The 15,241-nt window shown below is 38.1% G+C and overlaps 1 protein-coding gene across 4 annotated transcripts in view; it reads right to left on the bottom strand.

Annotated features, from left to right (window-relative positions):
- Positions 1-15,241, bottom strand: part of DTNBP1 (dystrobrevin binding protein 1) — a 159,857-nt gene that overhangs the window by 24,359 nt on the left and 120,257 nt on the right. The window lies entirely within an intron of this gene.

Genomic DNA, 15,241 nt, shown 5'->3' with positions numbered 1-15,241 from the left:
CCTTAGCGCTGCTGAGGAGGTGGGAAAGGCTCCCGCCACCGCAGCTGCACTCACCAGCCATGAGCCCTATGCGAGTGCACTGACCACCACAGGGCAGCTCCTGAGTTGAGTGTCTGCCCACTGGTGGTCAATGCACGTCATAATGACCAATGGTTCTGCTGTTCAGTTGATTTGCATATTACCCTTTTATTATATAGGATTATTATATAGGATGTTATTTCACACATTTTACATACATTGAATCATGAAGTGTATACCCTTTCATTTTTCCACTCAGCAAAATTTCCTTGAGGGTCATCCAAGTTGTTGCATGCACTAACAATTTGTTCCTTTTTCTTGCTAAATAGAATTTCATGGTATAGATGTGCCACAGTTTATTTAACCAGTCATTCACTGAATTCATTCATTCACTATCGGCTATTATGAATAAAGCTGCTATGAACATTAGTATATTAGTTCCTGAATGAAAATAAGTCCTTTCTCTGAGATAAATATGCAAGAATGCAATTCCTGGGTCATATGATAAGTGCACTGTTTGGTTTGGAAAGGAACAGCCAAACTCTTTTTCGGAGTGGCTGTTCCATTTCCTATCCCCATCACCATGCCTGTCTGGGTGCTCCCACTCTGCCAGCACCTGGTGAGACTTACTAACTGTAATGCAAGGAATCTGTTACCTATCTCCCTTCTTTTCCCCAGAGTGTGTGTCTGTTAGAAATAAGTTTCAACTTCCTCTTATATATTTTAATTATTGCTTCTTTTCTAAAGGTACTTTTAGTTCCTTGAGATATTTCTCTTTTTTCCATAACTTTACTTTTCTTTACATTTGGAGATACTAAAACATTTAATTTAAAAAATTCTATTCAGGAACTGAGGACTTGTTAGACAATGAAAAAATATACAATGCAACAAGATTTCCTTCATTTTAAAACCCACTAATTCTGCACTTGTACTATATTTAACAGCTATGTTTTATTTCTGCCTTACGTTAGTTTTCAAAATACAAACTCAACCATTTTTAAAGTCTACACAACCTCTTGCTCCCACCGTAAAAAATGAATACAAGCTGTCTCAGATCGGACCAAAAAGACACACTAAATCATTTTTCTAGAATTGGGGTTTTTAATATATAGATCTTTAAAATATCAACTTCTGTGCCCTAGGATTCCACAGTTTTTAAAGGTTTTCTATTTAGCTTTCATGAATAATTACTCTCTACGACAGACTTAAAATTACTTTATACCATATATTCTTTCTATAAGTATTCTAAAGTATTATAGAGCCCTTATTCCTCAGAATTGGTATTTCAAAAATTAATTCTCCTGAGCATGCTAAAATAAACACATTTCTAAAAAGAAAGTGAAATGACTTTTTACAGAAGTTTTCTTCACCCTCCTCCAACACACATACATGCACACACACAAATACCCCTTACACATATTTATCAAGAACCAAATGGTACTTATTTTATTTCCTTAACATGCAACTAAGAAAGGATGGTCCTTACCTAAAGTGTGGTGGTTTAGAATAATTGCAGGCAGTCAGAATAAATAACTTTTAAACAACAAAGAGTTCATGGCAACTCCTCAGGAGACGTCGTCACCAAGTTCTGAGCAGCTACTGAACAGCTGTTTCCTAAAACCATGTCACAGGAAACAAACACTATTCTAATATCTAAACTTCTGGAACACTTTAAAAATTTCTGTCAATTACCCTGAAGGAAATGACCACTATCTAGAATATTAGCATATTGATACTGCAGAAACACAATGTGTACAAGGTTTGCTGAAGAGAGTAAGACAGAAATGCTGAACTGTACCTTATTTTTTCTGGCAGGGACAAGGCAGCCCAGGTGAGCTGTGGGTCTCTAGCCTCGGATGCCCATTGGTTAAGGGGGAAGGAGGGGGTGGTGGATGAGATCCATAAGAAGATCATGTCCAGTTCTTAAATACTACATTTCTATTTTTATTAACTTTTCATTGAGGAAGGAAGAGGTAATCCCAAATCCTGTCTATGTTTTGGTAAAATTATATGAACATCAGATTAGCAGTAAGGAATTTAAGACCTTTTGAATTTGACAGTGATATTTCAAAAAAATTTAAATGTAACTATTAACAAAAAACCTGAAGGTATTTTTGTATTCCTTTTCCTGGTCATTTTATTGCTTAAAGGATGATTAGCTTAAGGTTAATGGATAAGTGAGAAATTCACTCAATCTGTGGGCAGCGGCTTCATGATCTTTGAACCTGTTTAAGGCTAAAGGTGGGAAGTTGGCAGCAGAGCTTAGTGGCCTTGAATGAGTTCAGGTAGCATGGAGACTGCTGTACTTCCTGCAGGGATGACAGATAACCAAATGGATAGGATGAGTCACACAGGCCAAGGACTGGTTCAACTCCATTTGAAAGTGCTATTCTGTGATATGCTGACAGAAGGTACTTTTTCCAGAAACAATACATAAAAATGCTGTATAAATTATGAAGTGTTACCCCATGTTTTGGGTGGTTTCTTTTTTTTTTTTTTTTTTTCCTGTAGGACTAAAAAATTTCAGGCTAGAAGCTCTGTGTGATGGATATTCAGACAACAGCCAATTTCCTAAAAGTTTTACGTCACATCTGAAACTTTCCTGAATTTTACTTAGGGTACTGTGACCTACTCAATAACAATTATTTGGAAGAGGGAGAAGAGAAGAGGTTTAGATCTCTATAGGAATCCTTCCAAACTCCCAAGATATTTTTTTTATTACTGCATGAAAGATTCTGGAAAATCAGTACAAACCTGCTTTTCAAAGGGGTTATAAATAAAGAAAGTAGGCCAGTGGTCTCAACCTTTAGTGGCATCAAAATCACCTCAACGGCTGATGAACATAGATTGCTGGGCCCCATGCCCAGAATATCTGGTTCAGTACTGGGGGGACAGAGAATTTGCATTTCTAACCAGCTCCCAGGTGATGCCGACGCTGTGGGGTCCAAGGATCAGACTAAACCACTGCTCGAGGTGAACTATAACTGTGCACCCACTTCAGATTTTTACTTTGTACAAATATTTATAGAATGAATAATGAACGAAATGTAAGATCGGGAAGCTGGCACAATTCACAGAAATGACAGAAATGGCCTCTCCTTAACTCTCTTAAAAATATCAACAAAATCATCTAAAAAGGAAAATCTTCAGCACTAACAGAATGCACAATCACAAACAAGCATGGCCTGTGGTCATCTTTACTGTGGACAGAAAGCACCCTAGGTGGGTTCCCTCCACAACAACTCTATCCCATCCTGTGGAACCCCTTACGTCCCTGTTCAATGGCTCAGTGACTTCATACAGCAGGAGACAAAAACGAGGTGATCAGATCGATTTTTTTGTCCTGAACCCCAGCTCTAACCAAGGGTATGTTCTCATCCTTTCCATTTCCAGAAACAACATAAAGAGGGTTTCCGATCATTTTTAGTTAGACATTCATGTAAACAATATAAAATTACATTTGTATTTAAACTAAGAGATAAAATTCTGGAAAATAAAACCTAAGAGAAAAAAGTAAACACACCCAAACTGAGATATGAGAGACAGTATGCCAACACAGATGCAGAAGAGATGTAAAAATGTGATGAATAATGGCATCCAGAACATGCCATACCAAAATATGGCACCCTGGCATACTGAAGATTTTACGCTGAAGGAATCTGAGAAAATGGCAGAATCAAGATTACTCCTTCCTTCCTGCAACCTTTCTCCCCTGAAACAGGAGATCCTCATACCCGGAGGAGAGGAGCATCCTGACCCCAAAACTGAGGGACTTTGAGAAGAATCCCAGCACAGGGACCTTGTTAAATCTCTCCTCTCCCCCAAGCCCACCCCGTTTTCTACACTCACCTTATACCCCTTCACCTGTGGCATCCTCCACTACTGTGATTCTCCATCCAACCTCCCATAACAACACACAGGTCTGTTTCTTCAGGTCTTCATTTCCTTATGAAGGCCCCCATGTCACATAAACTTATATTACATAAATTTGTATGCTTTTGTCCTGTTAATTTGTCAGTTTAATTTTTAGATCCAGCCAGGGACCCTAAGATGACTGAGGAAAACTTTGCTCAACTACATGCTAACACACTTTGAAACATCAACAAAATAAATAACGTGAATCAAAATTATACATACTACAGAAATTAACAAAAGAATTGAAACTGTTAAATATAAAAATCTGATGAAAAAACTGAAATTCTTTTCAACTTTTCAAAGACCTTGGGGTATGGAAAAGAATATGATATCAGTAATCCTGATATTGCAACTTTGATGATGTTTTTTAAAAGCTAGAGGAGTGGGCAGCCTAGCCTTACCAGATATTAAAACACTTCATAAAATAATAATTAAAAGATCATGGAAAACAAGAAGAGATGGGTAGATCATTAAAATGAAATATACCCCGAACAGACTCAACCATACGTTAAACTGAAAGGAAATATCAGAACAAATGAGAAAGAAATAAATGGTATTGTAAAAACTGGCCAATTATGAAATAAATTTAAAAGCATACCAAATAAATTAAATAATTGAGCATCAAAAATAAAATATGAACAAATTTTTAAAAAAACAAATTAAATCTTTAAAGTTACCAACAGAAGGATCTTCCATACTATTGAAGAGATTATCAAAGATCAACAGATCTTATGTAACACAAACACTAATCTTGCACGTTTAAAAAAATACAATGGAAAGGGAAATGACAGATTAAAAAAAACAGTTACCACAAGTGGCAAAAGACTATTATTTTGAAGCAAACAGTTGGAAAAAATTAAGACTCGAATAATATACTTTCTATAGGAAAAAACAGATAATTCACAGAAAAGAAAAAATGTTCAGCCCTATATGTTACCAAAAATGAACTAACATTTTTGGCCAATTATATAAACAATAATAACAAGAGTAAGGTGAGATACTCTATTAGTGATAGTATAAATTGTCAAAAGAACCTTTGAAAGTAATTTGATATCATGTATCAAAACCCACTAAAAAATTCATATACTTTTACCTAATGCTGCCTCTTCTGAAGATATGTGCTAATTACATAATCCAAGAAAAAAGAGATATCTACATAAAGAAGCTCATTCTGCATTACATGACACATCCACTTGATGAACCATACTGTAGCTATCAATAAATATGACCAAGATATTTATGACAGTAAGTTAAAGAAGAATAAAAAGACAGATATGTGTAACTCATCATAAGAAGAAGAACTAGTAAGCACTCCTGAAAATATAGTTTCATTAATTCGGTGAGATTGTGGATGGTTGTTAGCTTTCAATAGTATAACTTTTTTGTAATGTTATCATATGGCTTTAGAATTAAAAATTCAAATAAGCAGATGATTCTATAAATACACAAAATATTCCCCAATAACCATAAGTTGTATTTTGACATATTCAACACTTTCCTGATTTTAGTGATGTTACAAACTTAAATAATTCATTACTTAAAAATATTCATTGTATGAATGTATTTCTCTATTTATTCTTATGTGCTACCATTCATGCATTTAATTCATCCAGTACATTTAATAAGCATGCTTACTATGTGCCTATAATTCCTTATAGCTCATTTGTTCACAACCTAAAATACCACTTTAATGTAGCAATACTATAGTAAAATCTATTATTAACTGGAATTTTTACAACCAGAAATTTTTATTAATCAAAATTTTTGAGCTTCACCAGTTTAAATAGTTAATCAAATGATAACATAAGGCATTAAAAGATTTTAAAACTTTCTGATTTAGAAACTTTTATAAGACATTCTACTGCTTTGAAAATTGGTAATTTTTGACAGACTAAATGGTAGATAAAAGGTTTGTATTAACCAGAAACTTTCCATCCTTGGAAACCTAGCATGCTCGTTATGCAACATTTTAAAAAGATTTAGAAAAGCTCCATTTGCTATGGATTCATGGCAGATCCCTTTTAAAAGAAAAAAGTCATTTTTGTTCAGGTAGAAATGCTCAAGTTATAGACTTTCAGATGCAGTCCTTTGACACATTAAAAAATCTGTTCATGGGTTAAGATTACCCCTAGGTTTTGTATCAATATTTTCTATTCCTAAATTCTAAACCCAAGACTACAAGTTCTTCCAATATCTAACATTTGGAAGGAAGAAATGACTTTTTTTTTTTTTGTCAACAGAAAACATAAGGATACAAAAACCAAAAGCATCCCCTTGCTCCTAACATTTGGAGTTAAGTACAATAGTGGTGTCAATGGAATTTGCTCAGTAAGACAATTCTCAGATCTACCAGTGACTTAGACTGGCTCCTATTTATAAAAGAATCTTGAAACATTTCAAAAAGCTAACGTCACATGCATTTCTAGAGAGTTGGAGGAGTGGGAGAAAAAAAATAAAAGAAAGAAGGTAATAACATCTAAAATCTAAAAATGAGGCAATGTACAATTATATTAAAAAAACGAACAAACACAACTCATAATGATTGGGCCTGGTGTTGAAGCCTATATAGTATGGGTTTTTCTAATCATGAGAATAACATGGATACTAAGTTTTTAGGTATTCATTATTAAAAATTTATATTTCCGTATCTTATTCAGGAACAAGTGACCATCTGACAAATGTGAACTAAAGCAATCCCCTGAGATTACTCTCACTATCGGAGTGGGGGGAAAGCTTTGGCTGCTTTCTCCTGCGTCAGATAAAAAATAAAATGCAGTCAAAGAAAATACCACTTACAATTTATGTTTGACTCCAAAGAATGTGTCAAAGGCCTGCATCTGAAAGTCTATAACTTGAGCATTTCTACCTGAACGAAAATGACTTTTCTTTTGAAAGGGATCTGAATAGAAAGTTCAGAAACATGCAGCTGGGTGTGGGCAAACAGTGGGGTGGATGGACTCATCCTAGCACCCCACCCTGCTCCCTCTGGCCCCCTGGCTCCCTTGGGCCTCCTCTTGGAGCGAATTGTCCTGCCCGCAGTAGGTTGCATTATCTTTCACCCCAGCATTTTGTACTCAGCTAGCTGTCCACTAAGTTCTGTGAAAAGTTTTTATAGGATAAGACCCTTCCAGCTCTTCAGAGCCAAGATTCTGTGTTTTGAGGTTTACTATTTCCCTGGAACATCTGCATTTTATTAGGACACTACAGAATCCAAAAGCCTTTAAAGCTCAAGGAATAAAGCTAACTGAGGAATTGCTCTCTTAATCATTTTGGGCAGGGGCTCAAAATGGGGCTTTGCCAATTCCATTTCTACTTCAAGAACTGTTCCTGTCTGAGGTGAGAAAACTTAAGTGCTTGGGCAGACAGTTCCCTGAGATCCTCCATGGAATGCTTAGAAAGCAAACTCATGTTTAGTTTAAGATTACAAATTAGCATAATGATTTTCAGTGTTAATAAAATAACTTTAGATGTTAGATTTCTTGAGACTTTAAGAACACTCAATATCCAAAACCACCACGTTTAAAGACGTTTGTTTTGTTTTTTACTTATGTTGCTACGATTCCAAATTAAGTAGTCCAAAATTACCATCTAAAACAATGGTTTCAAACCTATTCAAGTTTAAGAGTGGGTGTACTTTTATTGACAATTTACTGAGAATATATACATGACAAAAGTCTATTATGAACTCAATAGCACTTTTAAAAAGTTTTTATTGATTTTTAAAAGAAAGGAAGAAAGAGGGAGAGAGAGATAGAAACATTAATGAGAGAGAAACATCAAGCAGCTGCACCCTGAACACCCCACAATGATACCAAGCCTGAAACCTGGGCATATGCTCTGACTGGGAATCAAACAGACGAGCTCTTGGTTCATAGGTCGAGGCACAACCATTGGTGGTTGATGCTCAACCACTGAGTGACACAGGCCAGGCATCAGTTGCACTTTTAAAATGACTCTGAAGTTTATGTCCCATAACAGTTACACACATTTAAAACAGAATACTGCATATATTTTCAATACAGAATATTTCTTTCTCACATAAGACACAAAGCTCAACATGCTTTTGGATGCAAGGGCCTCTTGTTATACTAGTAAATGTCTTCATGCCACAAGTTGGAAATACTGTCTTTAAAATGTTCAGTGACAGTCAAATCTCAGCATGTTTGAAATCTGGTGTCTGCTGGAAATCTCATTATTTCCAAAAAATATTTTAAAAATGGGGATTTATCATTTTCAATGACAACCTGTTGAAGGCTTATAATGAGTGGCTTATGAATAAAATAGTAGTATGAATGGCTGCCTTGGTCCCCTCCCTCCTTCCACCACAAGTCCCTCCTCACATCCAGCTAATTAATGAGATGGGGATGAGATGGTCCCTGAGTAGATCCACTGGTCCAGAAGCAGATAAAGAGGCTGCATGAAAAAGGGACTAGCATGGGACTGTCAGTATGTGAGGCAGCATGCTGAGTATCTTGAATATTCTCCCTTCGCTTTGTCCTATTTCCTAAAATTTCACCAGAGATTTATATGTTTTAATATATCCCTTTTAAGCAATTAGAATACTAAACTTGGGAGTTTTGAGAATTTTTTCACATTCAAAATTTAATGTGTATTACTTTATGCTTACTTTCTCCCCTAATAGTTCTCTCAAATTAATGCTGTAGAGATTGGGGTAGAAATGGGTAGACAGACAGATGATTTTAGAGAAAGGAGCAGTGGGAAGGGAGAGGGCAACTGTGGTGGGGGCCTCAGTAGGGACTCTGGCCATGAAGGTATAATGCCTGGCAGAAAGAGGGACCACAAGTGAAAAAGACAAAAATTGTGCCCATAGGTGGTTTTTTTTTTTTTTTTTTTTTTTTTTTTTTTTTTTTTTTTTTTTAAATCCTCTGCTCTTCCTGTTTTCTCCTGGCTCTTCAACTACATTAAGGGCAGTGAAGATATTTGTAAGAACAGCTTCAAAACTAAAACCACTATTCCGGAACTTTCCCCAAGAAACTGCTTTCCCAGTTAACAAATGACAACCATCATCATATGGTGCCTCATACAAACCAAGCTCTCTTCCCATGCTCCGACTTTGTGAGTGTGCTTGCCCTTTGCTCAGAGACCTGCACTCAGTGAACCTCTGTGCATCCTCCAGAGCTCAGCTCAACTGCTCATCCTCCTCGGACAAACACAGGAAGGTATAGGCTCTCTTTCGTCCATGCTCCCACTGTAACAGATACATCGGTACTGCGCCACATGCTTGCCCTCTGTCACTCCACCAGACACTAAGCTCCTTGGGAATGGGGTGGGCAAACTTTTTGACTCGAGGGCCACAATGGGTTCTTAAACTGGACCGGAGGGCCGGAACAAAAGCATGGATGGAGTGTTTGTGTGAACTAATATAAATTCAAAGTAAACATCATTACATAAAAGGGTATGGTCTTTTTTTTCAATAGTTTTATTCATTTCAAACGGGCCGGATCTGGCCTGCGGGCCGTAGTTTGCCCACGGCTGGAATAGACACTACATCTTTTAAAGGGGACAAGGATATGCACCCCAAAATATGCCACTTTGGCTTTAGAATTATTTTGAGCTGAAGGCCACTCAGACACAGCAGGTGCAGGAAAAGCTCTTTGCCCTTCCTTTTCTGTCTAAAATCAGGGTCTACATTTCCCTTTGTAAAGGAAGTATAAAATTCCACTAGTAAAGGTGTCTCCCTCTCCCATTATAGGAACAGGATGGTGACTTAGTCATTGGGAATGATTCATCAACACAGAAGGCACCAAACTTGAGTCCACATGACAAATCTTACTAAATATCATTATTTCCCATATATCACCCCTAAAGCCCCAACCACCCTGCTTCCTTTGTCTAGTTACTTCTCCATAATTTATCACCCTTTGTTAAAATGGTATATGAGATCCCAGGTCTAATTGCTGCTTTGGGTCTTCACTTCTTTTCTGTGAAGGCCTGTGTTCATGTAAAAATTAAAATACCAACATCAAACAAAATTTGTATGCTTTTTCTCCTGTTAATTACACTGTCTTTTGTCAGTGTAATTTTCAGGGCCTTAGAACTAAACCTAAGCAGAAGAGAAAGCCTTTCCTTCCCTACACGTTCAACTTGGCCTTTAATGACTGTAATGTGCTCAGCACAAGTCTGATGAACAAACTGGAGACTGCACAATAAGCACCAAATGTCCAGGAGAAGGGAAACACCAGTTGCACAAGGCAGTCACAATCAGCCAGATGTTCAAGATGCAGTGATGCAGAAGGTGAGCAGCACACAGCTCAGGAAACAGCAGTGTGGCTGACAGGAAACACTGGCATGCCACTATGTGAACTGAGAACAAATGTATAATCATCAAGGCTAAAAGTGGGATTAGGAAGTGGCTATAACAGGCTTTTAGAGACTGACAGTGGACAATGATGTCAAATTGATCCATATAATCAGTGCAGTACACATTAAAAACACCTCAGCTTAACAAGATTCATTTTAGTACAAAAATGCCCTTACCCAAGGACTTTGGGAAAAGTTGGATGAGAAACCTATAAAGCATTAAAATAGCATTCTAAAAATAATCAATCATCCCCAAATGATCAACAAAATATAGCCTCTGAATCACTCCCCAAAATTGATATTTACAAAATGATGCAGTATACCTTTCCTTAGGGCTGACAACAACTGAAAGCAGCCAGAGAAACTGAAAGAATATAGAGAGGTTTACTCCAAATAGCATAAACCTGTAAGGATATTTATCCATTCCATAAAAAGTTCATCCTCCATATACGAGATTATGGGAATTCCCTTATATGCACTCTATTAAAATTACAGCAGTTCATATATAAGAAGTCTATTTAGTTGTAAAAGAAAACTATAACTCACAAGCTAAGCTAAAATAAGACCCATGTTGTTTTGAAAACTGTGTCCTTTTCATGAACTCTTCAAATGTCACTTTTCCTTAGAATGAAGGTTTGCAGATGTAAGTTGTTTCCTCACTAAGTGGTCTTCCACTGTTCTAGGCACAAGTAGGCACGCAAAAGTGACTGTGAAATAAGCAAATTGTTGACTAATTATGAGACAGGAGTAAGAAGGCATAGTATTTAGGAAATACCCACTGGTTTCTCTATGAGACAGTTTGTAACATATCTGGACAACCACCCTGCTGTATTTGCATGTACTTTAAATATGTTAGTATATAAACTATGGCCTTGGTTAAAGATACAAGATTGTTAAACACTTAAAAACACGAACTTCACATTATGTAAGATGGTACTATATAACATATATACTCTGTTTTAAATTCAGGTAAGACAGAACCACATAATATTCCAGAGAGGTGATTTGATTAGCATCTTGGCATAAATTGTGTTAGACCTTTCAATGTCCTTATCATATGCAGAGAAACAAGTCTGTTTATTCTTCATGCTCAAGGGAATTAATGACAATGATCTTGGCAACAGGTGACCTTTGGCTATGCCATTTCTCAAACTTACTTATAAAAAGTAAATCCATGTGGATCACTTAGAAAAAGGCCCAGATGTCTGATAGTTAATTTTTTTTCAGTTAATCTTGATTGTTGAGATCATTACAGATGCCCCTCTTTTTCCTCCCATAACTCCCCTCCAACCGGTTCCCACCCCACCCCAGTCTCTCACCACCCTATTGTCTGTGTCCATAGGTAATGCATACATGCATATAAGATCTTTGTCTAAACTCTTCTCACACCGCCCTATATCCCCTTCCCTCTGAGAATCGTCAGTCTGTTCCATTTCCATGCCCCTGATTCTATTCCATTCACCAGTTTATTCTGCTCATCAGATTTTTTATTCATTTGGTTTGTAGATTCACTTGTTGATAGATATGTATTTGTTGTCACTTTGTTGTTCATATTTTTTATCTTTATCTTTTTCTTCTTCCTCTTCTTAAAGAATACTCTTCAGCATTTCATATAATACTGGTTTGGTGGTGATGTACTCCTTTAGCTTTTCTTGTCTGTGAAGCTCTTTATCTGACCTTCAATTCTAAATGATAGCTTTGCTGGGCAGAGTATTCTTGGTTGTAGGTTCTTGCTATTCATCACTTTGAATATTTCTTGCCACTCCCTTCTGACCTGCATAGTTTCTATTGAGAAATCAGCTGACAGTCATATGGGCACTCCCTTGTCAGTAACTAACTGTTTTTCTCTTGCTGCTTTTAATATTCTCTTTGTCTTTTGCCCTTGGCATTTTAATTATGATGTGTCCTGGTGTGGTCCTCTTTGGATTCCTCTTGTTTGGGGTTCTCTGCACTTCCTGGGCTTGTAATTCTATTTCTTTCACCAGGTAGGGGAAGTTTTCTGTCATTATTTATTCAAATAGGTTTTCAGTATCTTGCTTTCTCTTCTTCTGGCACCCCCATAATTCAGATGTTGGTACGCTTGAAGTTGTCCCAGAGGCTCCTTACACTATCTTCATATTTTTGGATTCTTTTTTCTTTTTGTTCTTCTGGTTGGGTGTTTTTTGCTTCCTCTTATTTCAAATAATTGATTTGACTCTTGGGATCCTCTAATCTACTGTTGAATCCCTGTATATTATTCTTTATTTCAGTCAGTGTATGCTTAATTTCTGACTGGTCCTTTTCCATTTTTTTTGGCATGCTCACTAAGATCCTTGAAAGTCTCACTAAGTTCCTCAGAGGTTTCTAGAAGATTCTTGAGTAACCTTAAAAGTGTGGTTTTGAACTCTATATGCAGTAGTTTGCTTTCTTCCATTTCTTTCATTTGTGACATGTTTCTTTGTCTCCACATTTTGGCTGCTTCCCTTTGTTTCTATGTATTAGGTAGTTGCTAAGTCTCCTTGAGTTTATAGAGTGCCCTTGTGTAGTAGGTGTTCTATAGGGCCCAGTGGCTCAGTCTCCCCAATCACCTGAGGTGGACACTCTTGGTGCACCCCTTTGTGGGCTGTGTGCACAGTTTTGTTGTAGTTGAGCCTTGATTGCTATTGGTGTCACTGGGAGGAATTGACCTCCAGGCCAATTGGCTGTGGGGACTGGCTGCAACTACAGTGGGAGAGCTGCTGTGCAGGAGACACCCTTATGCAGCAGGACTTGCTTCAGTGGGGCTTTGGTGCTGAGTCTGCCCCTTGAGTGTGTTGCTTTTGAATGCATAGAGTCATAATCTGGTATGGTCTGATCCTCACCACGGGGTACACTGGCTCTTGGGTCTCCAGGGAGATGCAAAGTCAGCCACTGCCTGGGGCCACCCAGCAGGAGCTACAGAGAGATCTGCAGATTCCTCTTTTTTGTATAGGGTTTGGAAGTGTCCATGCAAGGCCCAGCTGTGAAGCAAGGCAGGCTGGTGCTGGTGCCGGCCTCAGGCCTTTTATTGATACCTTTGGGGCTCCCTGACCCAGCTGCAGCTTGTTTGACAGGTTTTTGCCTGAGAAAGGACAAACCATTCATAGGCAAAAGATGCTGTGCATAGCTTGGGTGGGGTTGTAAATTGGGTGGGGCAGAGTCTCAGGGAATCTCCAGAGTGGAGCAAACAGAAATGGCTGCCAGTCAGTCCTGCACCAGGGAGGTCCCAGCACAGCAACAATGATCGCTGCGAGCACCTCCGTCTGGAAGAAAGCCACCCCCGAGTTCCTGCCCCGATGCCAGACAGTCCAGTTTTTCCCCACATGTGTCTGGGTCCCCCAGAGCCTCGCCTGGCACTGGAGCTCACAGGAAGTGGGAGCCTGTAAATTCAGTTCCTGGTGCCAGCCTTGTAAGAGGAGCAGCTGGGTCTCCAGCAGCCTGCGTGTCACTCAGCCCCAATCTGCACTGGTTTTTACAGTCCATAGTTCTTACAGCCCGACCAGTAGGGACTTCTTTCCCCAGCTCTGGGACCCTGGGCTGGGGGTCTGGTGTGGGGCTGGGACTCCTTGCTCCATCAGGCAGCTTCCGCAGAGGCAATCTCCCTCCCAATTAAAAAGTGGCACACCCAGGTGCCGGACCAGCCCGTTCTGGGCCTCCGCACCTCCTGCCAGTCTCAGTGTGCTTTCTTCTTTACTTCTCTAGTTGTAGTACTTCCACTCAGCCAGCTTTCCTGTGGTTCTGGGTGATAGTTGTTTTGTATTTTAGTTGTAATTTTGATGTGGTTGTAGGAGGCAGCAAGTACAGGCATTTACCAATGCCGCCATCTTGGTTCTCTCCTCTGATAGTTTATTTTTACATCTTTTCATTTTTTACCCCTTTCCTTTCCTAAACCAAATTCCTTTCATTTATGATCATGGACATATATACAAGAGATGAAATGTTTTCCATTTTATTAGAATCTCATCATTTTGACAGTCAAAAGGGTCTAGATTTGCCAGTCAGGACATGAAGACACTAAAGTGGCCTGGCCCATTCACCAACAGGATGCATGCCTGAGTTGTAGCTCTAACCCCACTAAAGAGTGTGTAGGAGGCAGCTGATCAATGTTGATGTTTCTCTCTCATTGATGTTTTTAACTCTCTCTCTTACTCTCCTTTACTCTCTCTCTAAAAAAACATATTTAGAGATAAATAAATAAAGTGGCCCTGTCGGTGTGGCTCAGTGGTTGAACATTAACCGATGAACCAGGAGGTCACAGTTCAATTCCCAGTCAGGGCATATGCCTGGATTGTGGGCTCAATCCCCATTAGGGAGTGTGCAAGAGGCAGCCAATAAAGGTTAATATTTCTCCTTCATCAATGTTTCTATCTCTCTCTCCCTCTCTTTTCCTTTCTCTCTAAAATCAATAAAAACATTAAAAGAAAAAAAGAAAGAAGATAAAGTGATCCAGCAAAGGGATTTCAACATCATGTTCTATTTTTCTTTCTCTATAGTAGCATTTCATTACCTCTCTTTCTCTATAACTTAAACCAAGAGAAACCTTTGATTTTCTCTGTGTACTTCAGAAAAGTGTAAAAAGAAAATATGGTGTCAGGTATCAATTTGATTTCACAGGATAGAAAGCACTTAGTAAAAATAGTATGTGCTAGTTTTCTGAGAAAGACACTTCTCACCATTAGTCTAGAAATCACAGTGCTTTCTGTTGTATTTTAAAAGATAAAAGAAATTATATTTATTGGAAATCCTTTGAAAAATAGTAATTTCCTTCTATTAATTCATGGAGTCAACGTAAGGGCACTCTGAGAAAATCATAGAAAAGATCTTCCACATTTCTTCTTTTAAAACTAAAATAAAAGCTCAGAGCTTCAAGTTGATCCTGTAGTCCTTGAAAATGTCTCACAATCATCTTTCGTTGAATTCGTGGGTTAGAGCTCACAGTTTGTGTCACTTTCCTTATTCCCTTGTATTCACCAGACTCAGTTATGAAAGG

Source organism: Myotis myotis, unplaced genomic scaffold, assembly GCF_014108235.1.
Source record: "Myotis myotis isolate mMyoMyo1 unplaced genomic scaffold, mMyoMyo1.p scaffold_m19_p_2, whole genome shotgun sequence".
NCBI lineage: Eukaryota > Metazoa > Chordata > Mammalia > Chiroptera > Vespertilionidae > Myotis > Myotis myotis.
This window is presented reverse-complemented; position numbering and strand designations above follow the sequence as displayed.